The following is a 9,254-nucleotide window of genomic DNA, read 5'->3' as shown; positions in this document are numbered from 1 at the left end:
CAAGTGTCTACCATTCTCTCAGTCATTTCTACATCTTGCATCACCTTCTCTCTGGACCAAAATGTTGCTAGGAAAATCAGTTTTGTTGTTAAATGCTGAATTAAACAAATTTATGACAGCATCTTCATTGCAAAACTTCTCAGAGCCTTTAATTGCTAATATAATTGCCTAAGAAGGAAAGACTGTACGTGGCATTACCCAAACACGACTATGCAACAATCCTGTATGAAAACAAAAAGAAAGAAGTATGTTTTAGCATCTTTCTAGGAGTTAGGCTTCCTTGGAATTCCACTTGGGAAACCCATTTTTACATTGAGCCACCACATGGTTCATTTCACACCCCAAAGCCAATAGCAGAGGCATGGTACCATGTGTGGCGTGGGGCTGAGTGGAGAGCAGCTTGTGGCTGTTACTGATCTCTAGGAAGCAAATCTAGGGTGAAATAGAATGCCGGACGTGGCCTGGAATGCAGTGGTCCCCATTAACTCGGTGAGTTTGGTTACTCACACCTGAGGCCGTTTCCCTGCCTACAAACCAGGGAATAAGACCTGCCTCCCAGGGTTGTGAAGAATAAATGTTATTTATGAAAATGCTTAAATATAAATGCTCTTGACAAGTGATTTAAAGGAGTTGATTAGTATAGGAACAGACCCAAACCTTGTAACCTTGCTAATATTGTGTTTTATCAACTTGGCTTATGCTTAGTGCCCCAGAATTCCCACACCTCTCCAGCTGGGCACATCACAGCCTGGCCATAGGACCTCCTGGTGAGGAGCAGAGAAGCGCCAGCTCTGCAGTGCCCAACCCCTCCCCAGCCCTCTCTGGGACCCACTCTCATTTGCACTGGTAGGCCAACTGCACCAGGACACTCCCTGCCAGGCCATGAGAGCTGCTGCTTGCCTGCACGGCCCAAGTGGTAAAGAGGCAGCCAGGGCCGCCTTGCTGCCCTCCCCAGGGTGCCTTGCTCCCCTCCCCAGGGCGCCTTGCTCCCCTCCCCACTCAACAGAGCCGAGTGTTGCCAGAGCCTAGGCCCCCAGGAAAACAGCACAATTTCCAGAGCCAGAAACTGGAGGCACTGCTTGCCACAGGGGCCTCCTCTCCGGGCCCTAGGGCCAAGCACAAACTGCTAACTTCAGGGTCTCCACGTCTTCATCCAGGAAAGTATCTGAAAATGCCCACCTCATGAGAGGTTTGCAGACAAGTCAGAAAAAAAGATGTCAACCTCACTGCCTTGACAGGCTTGTATCTGAGTCTGGGAGACAAGACACACATCTAAATAACAGCAGAGACTTTCTTATGAGGAAGTCGCTGCTGTGAGGCGGGCGTGGCACCCACAGGCCGTGGCACAGCTGCCCCTGCTCACCATGGCCAAAGAGCCTCCCTGGTCATTGTGTGATGGTGTCTTAGCTCAGGCAGCCACAACAAAGTACCATAGACTGGGTGGCTTCAACCATGGAAATGTATTTCCTCAGTCTGGAGGCTGGAGCAGGAGGTCAGGGTGCCAGCATAGCTGGGCTCTGGTGAGGGTCTCTTCTGGGCTATGTCCTCACATAGCCTTTCCTTGGTACATTTCAGTGGAAAGTGATCTCTCTCTTCCTCTTCTTATAAGGGCGCCAATCCTATTAAATTATGACTCCACCCTTATGACCGCACTTAACCTTAGTTACCTCCATAAAGGCTCTCCACGTACAGTCATACTGGGACTAGGGCTTCCATATATAAATTTTGGGGGTCTGCAATTCAATACATTGCACATAGTAACAAGGCCAAGGTCATGCATCGTGTTCCCGGGGCTCGTCTGGCTCACCCTGGTTGAAGGCATGAGGAACATACTACCAACGTCTGCTCACAGGGTAGGGAGGCATGGATTTGGTGTAGACAATTAGAAGGACAAATTGTTAAACTCCTTTGTGGAGTCTAGTTCACTCCCTACTTCCAAGGATGAGAAAGTCACAACTCACAGAAATAAAGATGCCACAGTCCAAGTCTCTGACGAGATTAACATTTTAAAAATGTGATTTCTACAATTACCATACCCATGTAAGCCACCTTAAACTAGTTCTAGGGCTGCCCATGTCCTGCATCCCAGGCAGATGTTCCCAGATGTTGATCTGGCTTGATGTGAAGCTTTTGTAAACAGGCCTTTAGCAGCCCCTAGGATTAACTCTTGAGGCAGGGAATCCAGAGCCCAACCTACTGTCTTCATTCCACTTACCCCTTAGAAACTTCTGGAGCCTCAGAGGAAACCCTAGGGCTCCTGGGACACAAGTGGGAATTGACTTATCAGAATCCATCATTCTTAGTTAGAGACAGGTACACAGGAAAGTGACTTGCCCAAAGTCACACAGGGACAACAGAAAGTTATTGGCAAAACCTGGAACAGATCCAAGGTCTCCACTCAAAGCCTGAGAGTTCCTTCCAGTCCAGAAGATCCCAAACTCAACCAAGTGTCAGAACCCCTTGGGAGTTTAAAATATATTTTTTTCAGGCACCATCCCCAAAGGATTCAATTCAGTGGGTCTGGAGTGGGGCCCTGGTATGTATGGGGTTTGCAGTGGTTTGGATGTGGTTTGTTTGTCCCCACCAAAACTCATGTTGAAATTTGATCCCGGGTGTGGTGATGTTGGGATGTGGGGCCTGGCAGGAGGTGTTTGGGTCATGGAGAGGGATCTCGCATGAATGATGTGGTGCTGTTCAGGCAGTAGTGAGCTGTTCTTACAGGAGTGGATTGGTTCCCATGAGAGTGGGTTGTTATAAAGCTGGAGACCCCTTAGGATTCCCCCTCTCTGCACATATTCACTTCCCCTTTGACCTTTCTCCCTGTGTCATAATGCAGCAGGAAAGCCCTCGCCAGAAGCCAGGGCCATGCCCTTGAACTTCTCAACCTGCAGAACCATGAGCTAAATAAACCTCTTTTCTTTATAAATTATCCAGTGGCAGTTTTTTTTTTCTTTTAATAGCAAAACAAAATGGACAAAGACAGGGATTTTTAAGAAACATTAAGTGACTGACATGGCTGCTTTTGCTATAAGCAGGCATTTAAGTTCAGCATGGGTAGCAGCTTTAGTGACGGCAAAACTGTTGGAGGCAGGGAAATAAGTCCCTTGGCTGGCAGTGCAAATCTTTGCTGGCTTGGTCCCTCCAGCGCCAAGACTATTCTTGACTCCACCAAAGAACCAAGGGTGAATCCTAGAATAGTAGGCTGTATCTGATTCCACAGCATCACTCTTCATGCATCTAGAAAGTTCCCTGCACATTCCTATAGGTAGAACGTGTACATAAACAATGACAGGTGCAGACAGGCGAGCCCACTAATTATCACCATCTGGATGAATAGACTGAAGTAAAAAAAAAAACCTATGTGATGGAATTTTCTCCTCTTTGTTTTCTTATTTCTGGTGGCTTAAATACTGTGTTTAGTTTAAATACAGAAATGATCCTACCACAAACATTATGGGCGTAAAAGCCAACACAGCCAACTCCATAGAGAGACTGTTGCTTTCAGGTATGAAATAAAAATAGTGTTTGCTGCATCTCCAGGTGTTCCTGTCTCTTCTTGGCATGTGTCACCTCACTCCTCCACAGGACTTCTCTGGGAAGTTAGTTTACTCCCATTTCAGAGAGGAGTAATTGGCAGAGGAGAGTTTAAAAGGCTCAAGGTCACAGACAATAAGTGACAAAGTTGAGATGAAAAGCCATATGGCACATATTAGCTACAAGCAGATCTAGCCTTGGTTCCTGAACCCAGAGGCAGGGCTGAGAAGAAGGACTGGGTTCATGGCCTCCTAAATAAAGGAAGTGGGAAGGGAAGTCTGGGCCACTGGGCTAGTCTTTATTCTGATGATGAAGGAGGAGCATTTGAAAGGTAATCGTCTGTGTCAAGTGCATTCCACCCCTGTGCTGTGTCTCCTGGCCCTTGGATACTAGGTATCTCTGCCCTCGTGGCTAACAGGTAGGGGAGAAGGTGCTGAGTTCAGCTGCCAGGACACCCTGGGGACAAGTGTCCCTGATCCACTGGACCCCTTCAGCATTTGGGAAGATGAGATTTTCATCTTGAACATCTGGTGTTGGCAGATTGGCAGGCTTTACACTGAATCTCTGGGGGTCTGCACCTGGCCTCTCCCAGTGTGTGGAAGACAGTGGAGGTGGGGCTGACCTAATCCTTGGGAAGTAAGTGAGTGCCAGTAGCCTGCCTGCCTCTTTTTTTTTTTGCAGCCTGGGATCAGAACCAGGGCTGGTGCAGCTGTGGGGTGCTGGCAATGCCATTCTTGTCCACTAAGCACTGTGGATGCCATTGTTATCCATAGGGCACTGTGGCACTTGGAGATGAAAAAGATGAAGTCCCTGCCTCCCCCAGTGAACTTCCCAGGGAAATGCTGGCCTGGAGGACACAGGGTCTGGGCCTGTTCAGGCAGGTTCTATGGGAGCAGAGGGCAGAAGGGCCCTTTTGCTGCTGGGGGAAATGGCTGAGGCAAGGTAAGGCAGAGGTGAGGCAGAGGCAATGGGCTTCTCCAGGCCTCTAGAACCAGACTCTGCAATGTCTGGAGCATGACACTTACCCCCCACCCAGGGGACTTATGGAATCTCTTCAGCTTGTTTTACATCTCTGTGACTTTTGCAGGGTTCAGAGGGCATAAAGCTGTTGAGCTGGCCAATTTCTTGGGGTCTCTTTGCTTCTGTGGGCAGGGTTGGCACCAGGTAACTCCCTATGAAAGCAGAAGCATCTCTTCTGCCACTGGTCTCTTTCGAGGTCAGGTCTCGGAGCCTTGTTAAAGGGCAAATGCCATCTGGCAATGCTATTAGTTGTAATGCCTTAGTTCCTTCTACAAAGTGAATTTGCTGCTTCCCTACCAGGACCCTGGAAGGGGAAGACTTGGGACAGGTCCTGTGTTAGCAAGATGGGAGATGGAGGGAAGGGAGCTGAGAAGGTACCCTGGCCATGTGCCCTGTTCCTCATGGAGAAAGGGAATTTGCTAGAGGGCCTGGGCAGATGATCATCTGGGGCTGGAAGAGTCCTCATGCCTTGTGAGTAATTCCCAATGTCTGCCCTTTGAGGGGACCAGTTCGCTGTGCCTATACCTTCTTACTCACACCTGCACCAAGGCCTGTTGGGCAGGATCCCCGCCACTCCTCACCCCTGCCTCCTGCGCACCCTCTCTTGCCACGTCTGCCTCAGTTACCAGCCCCAGCCCCTGTGCCTGAAGCCCCCCTCCCTGCAGCTGTGACCCTCCTAGGATATGGGAAAGTGGATGCAAGGCTTGAGCAGCCAAGGAGACCTGGGGTCTTCATTTGTAAAACACAGGTGGCTTCACCCCTCATCCTCACCTTGGGATGTGGCAGCAAAGGCTTATTGATCTCTCTCTACTTTTCTCCCCCATAAAAGAAATCAGACAGGATGTAAGGATAAGACCAGGCACAATGAGCCATGCCTATAGTCCCAGCTGCTCGGTAGGCTGAGGTGGGAGGATCACTTGAGCCTAGGAATTTGAGGTGAGCCTGGACAACATAGCATGATCCCATTTCTGAAAGAGAGAGAGAGAGAGAGAGAGAGAGAGATGTGAGGGTAGAACTAATTTCCCTCCCCCCGCACCCTGCATCTTGTAAAGGGCAGAGGAACTGGCCACAAATGTTCCCGCCAGCATGAGTCCTTGGGCCTTGCCATGACATGTGGGTCAAAGAGGAATTTGAGTGTCAGAAATGTGTAGATTTTGTAAATTTGGTTAGTTATTAGTTACCTCTTCTAACATAACAAACATGGTAAGCCAGGCAGTTGGAAGAAAAGGCATTTTTAAATAAGGGAAGATGCCACTGTCTGTTGAACTGGGGTTGCAGTATGCAGAAAGGAACAGATCGGCTCTTGCATTGCAGCAGATGGGATTCTGGGCTAACCCCAGAATTGGGGTGAATCCCTGCATAAGTAAGTGTACCAGTGGCGAAGGCAGAGGGACAAGCCACAGCACCCCCGGTGGACCTGCCATCTCATTAGATGCCAGCCATGGGGAGGACAAGCATGGAGTCACCCCAGGTCCCTCTTCTGGTCCTCTCTGAGACAAGAAGCTTGCACCTTCAAAAGGACCAGTCAGAGTTAGGAATGTGGTGGGTGGCTGTGGGGTACTGCAGAGTTGAGCTGCATCCCTGGTACACCATAGACCAAGTGTAGTGAAGAAACTAAGCTTACCCCAAGAGAGGTCTGGTCTTTGCCTTCTGCTACTGGGAGGTGACCCCTAGGCCCTTGGGATGTCCTGCCCAGTAAGAGTGTCTTTGTTAACTGGGCACCTTGGCCACAATGGACAATATGACTTATGCTGGGGGCTTTGGGCCAGCTGGTATCCACTTGACCTCTGGAGAGGTTAGGAACTAAAAATCAGCCACATGGGAGGTCAACCATGGAGCCCCAATAAAAACTCTGGACGCCAAGACTCAGGTGAGCTTCCCTGGTTGGCAGTACCCCATACATATGTCACATACTGCTGCTTCAAGCAGTTAACACCATGCATGACTCCATGGGGCGAGGGTGATTGGAGGCTCCAGTGTGGAATTTTCCTGGAATCTGCCTTATGGCGTCTTCCCTTGGCTAATTTTAATCTGTATCCTGTAGCTGTAATAAACCATAACTGTGAGCATAACAGCTTTTAGTGAGTTCCATGAGTCTGTCTAGTAAATTATCAAACCTATGGGTAGTCTTGAGAACCCCTCAAACCTTGCGGTTGGCGTCAGAATTGAGGGTGATCTTGCGGATGACTGTTTCTTCAATTACACAGGTGGGTAGAATCATTTACCACCTGAACGCCTTTTAAATTTTGGCTTATGTGATGAAGCTAACTGACCATAGACAGAGAAACTAGATTGAACATGAGAATCTAGGAAACAGTGCTTGGAACACAGGCTTTTAGCAGCAGGCGTCACAGAAGCTCCCTCATGTGATGGGCCTTGGGAGCCTCCAGTGTGGTGACTACCTGAGCAAGCTGGGCTCTGGCAGAAGCACTCACTGCTGCCAGGATGAAGAGAAATCCTAAGTGAAATATGCAAGTTATGATGACCATAGTAGGTTCTTGTTTGAGGGGGGACTCTGATTTTCATGGTGAAATGGGCACAGCATCTGGGTGGAATAGGGGTGGAAAGATGGGTTGGTAACAGGGAGCCAGAGAAGGAACAGATGATGAGTCAGAAGCCTGGGATTTTGATCCTAATATTGCTGCAAACTGGTCATGACCTTGGGGAGGTTAGTGATATTATGGGTCTCCTCATGTGGTGCCTTGAATGTGGGAGCCCATAGAGTTGATGGGGCTATGGGGATAGATTCAAGGAGGAACATGGAAGAGAATATACAATTGGGTACCTTCTCTGCCAAAGACATGCTGGGGCTTGACTTAATGGAATAATCAGGGTTTTCCAGATAAACAAACATAATTTTATTGCATTTTTTTTTTTCCTTGAGACAGGGTCTTGCTCGGTCACCCAGCTTGGAGTGTAGTGGTGCAATCATGGCTCACAGCAGCCTAGACCTCCCAGGTTCAAGAGCTCCTTCTGCCTCAGCCTCCCTAGTAGCTGGGACCACAGGTGCTCACATACAACTAATTTTTTTAAAAATTTTTGTAGAGATGAGGTCTTGCTATGTTGCCCCAGCTGATCTCCTGGCCTCCAGCAATCTTCCCGTCTCAGCCTCTGAAGTGCTGAGATTATAGGCATGAGCCACTGTGCCTGGCCCAATTTTGTTGCATCCTTGAGGCAAAATTTTTCCTTCTTCAAGAAACCTCAGTCTTTGCTACTAAGGCCTTCAACTGATTGAAGGGGGCTCCCCCACATCATGGAGGGTAATCTGTTTTTGGTCGAAGTCTACTGAATTAAATTTAATCACATCTAGAAAATTATGTAAAAATCATAAAAATTCACAGCAACATTCAGAGTGGTGTTTGACCAAACAGCTGGGCACCATAGCCTAGGCAGGTTGACACAGGAAATCCACCATCACACTGTTTTATTTAATGCCCACAGCAACAACACAAAACTGGCAGCATTAGGAATCCGCAGTGCCGAGGCTGGGTCTGAGGCGGCTGTGGCTTCATCTTCTCATGGTACCATGCTGTATCTTGTAGATGATCCCAAAGATTTCCCAACTGGGACACTTAAACTCTTTGTGACTCTCTTTTTTCCCCTGCAACTATCTTTATTGTAGTTGACTCAACATAAGACACTATCATAATCAGCAAAATTATAAAACTGCACAGGAGGTACCAAAATAGGCCATTTACCATAGGTAATGACCCTCACATCATCAAACTTTAAAAATACACATGAAAGTTGTACAGTCTAGACATTTATAAAATATATAGCTAAAAAGAAGATATGGGGTTCCCTCTTTGGGAGGCTGAGGCCGGCAGATTACTTAGGCTCAGGAGCTTGAGAGAAGCCTGGGCAATGTGGCAAAACCCTGTCTGGACAAAAAATACACAAATTAGCCAGGCGTGGTGAAATGTGCCTGTAGTTCCAGCTACTTGAGGGGTTGAGGTAGGAGGATCGCTTGAACCCAGGAAGTCAAGGTGGCAGCGAGCTGGGATCACCCCACTGCATTCCAGCTGGGGCGACAGGTGAGACCCTGTCTCCAAAAAAATTAAAAAAAGATACGGGGTTCCACAAGGAGGATTATATTACACAATTAATACGTATAAATTAAAGGGCCATCCGTGGAGAAACCACAATGGCACAGAATTTTTTTTTAAAGCAACCACAGGTTCTATTTTTTCTACTATTCCTACCCCAAAACAGCTCCCAGTATTGACCCCACCTCCCTTTTTGTTCCTTTGTTTCTTTTTAACAGTCAGTGTAACTATGACAAGTCCTTGCACTGGCAAGTGACACACAGATGGCCAAGGTGGCCACAGCCACACCTGAAGATACTTTTTCATCACTCCAGCACCCCCTTTTCAAAGCAAGGTCATGATCTGCCAGTAGCCACAGCCTTGGCATTGTGTCTCACTCTGACACTTACCAGCTACTTTGCAACCTCTAAGTTGGAATCTCTGCTGAATGGTTCAGGGAAAGCCACCATTCCCTTAACAAAGTCTAGAAGACATTTGTGAGGTACCAGGCATTGGTAAGGACTGAGGCTGTGATATGACTCAGACACAGACCTGTTTGAGTTGCTTGGTGCAGCCAATCTTGAGAAGATTATGGTACAATGAGCAAATGTTTGGAAAGTGCTTTTCATATTGTAAAATGTAAGCTCTAAGTTTTCACATGCTCATTGTAGACAC

At 47.9% G+C, this 9,254-nt stretch overlaps 1 non-coding gene across 1 annotated transcript; it reads right to left on the bottom strand.

The window, feature by feature from the left end:
* Positions 1-8,812: 8,812 nt before the first annotated feature.
* LOC115838125 lies at positions 8,813-8,916 on the bottom strand. The gene has a single exon (XR_004033168.1). It is a non-coding gene; the product is annotated as a small nucleolar RNA SNORD46 (small nucleolar RNA).
* Positions 8,917-9,254: the final 338 nt, after the last annotated feature.

This window comes from Nomascus leucogenys, chromosome 13, assembly GCF_006542625.1.
Source record: "Nomascus leucogenys isolate Asia chromosome 13, Asia_NLE_v1, whole genome shotgun sequence".
NCBI classification, from domain to species: Eukaryota; Metazoa; Chordata; class Mammalia; order Primates; family Hylobatidae; genus Nomascus; species Nomascus leucogenys.
The sequence above is the reverse complement of the archived record's forward strand: the minus strand, read 5'-3'. Positions and strand labels throughout refer to the sequence as shown.